The following is a 579-nucleotide window of genomic DNA, read 5'->3' as shown; positions in this document are numbered from 1 at the left end:
TTTATTCCTCTGTATTTACTTTAGTTTCTTAGTTTATTCTTGCATTTTGTTCTTCATTCATTTCCATTTAGTTTCCTTTGATTATTATCCTCTCTTGGTTTATTGCTATGTCCACTTTAGTTTATTTCCTGTTGCTAGATTTATTTTATCATTTATTGACGCACGCCATCCGTAATCTTCACTCATCACCTGCTGCGCCGCCTAATCGTCATGTTTCACATCATGTTTTGATTTTTCACTGTTCAGCGTCGGATTCTCTGTTTTTATGTCATAATTCACATCTAGTTCGTCGCTCCGTTTTATGTCCCGCTTCTCCTGTTTCAGAGTTTTGTGCCATGTGCGCATCGTTTTTTGTTTTTTAACCCCCTAAGGTGCAGAGCGTATCGATGGGGAAAAAGCAGACTGACGCAAACCTTTTAAAACAACAGAAACAATTTCGGTATTCTGATTATTGAAATTTAAAAGTGCTGTGGTTCCGTTGTTCTATCACACCCGTTTCATACCGGGGGGCGGTAGCGCCCACGTTGAGAACTGCTAATCTACACAATCTGCTTATGAAGAGCATCCTGATTGAGAAAG

The sequence above is a fragment of the Poecilia latipinna genome, unplaced genomic scaffold, assembly GCF_001443285.1.
Source record: "Poecilia latipinna isolate Pla-1442-1.1 unplaced genomic scaffold, P_latipinna-1.0 Scaffold176, whole genome shotgun sequence".
Taxonomy (NCBI): domain Eukaryota; kingdom Metazoa; phylum Chordata; class Actinopteri; order Cyprinodontiformes; family Poeciliidae; genus Poecilia; species Poecilia latipinna.
The sequence above is the reverse complement of the archived record's forward strand: the minus strand, read 5'-3'. Positions refer to the sequence as shown.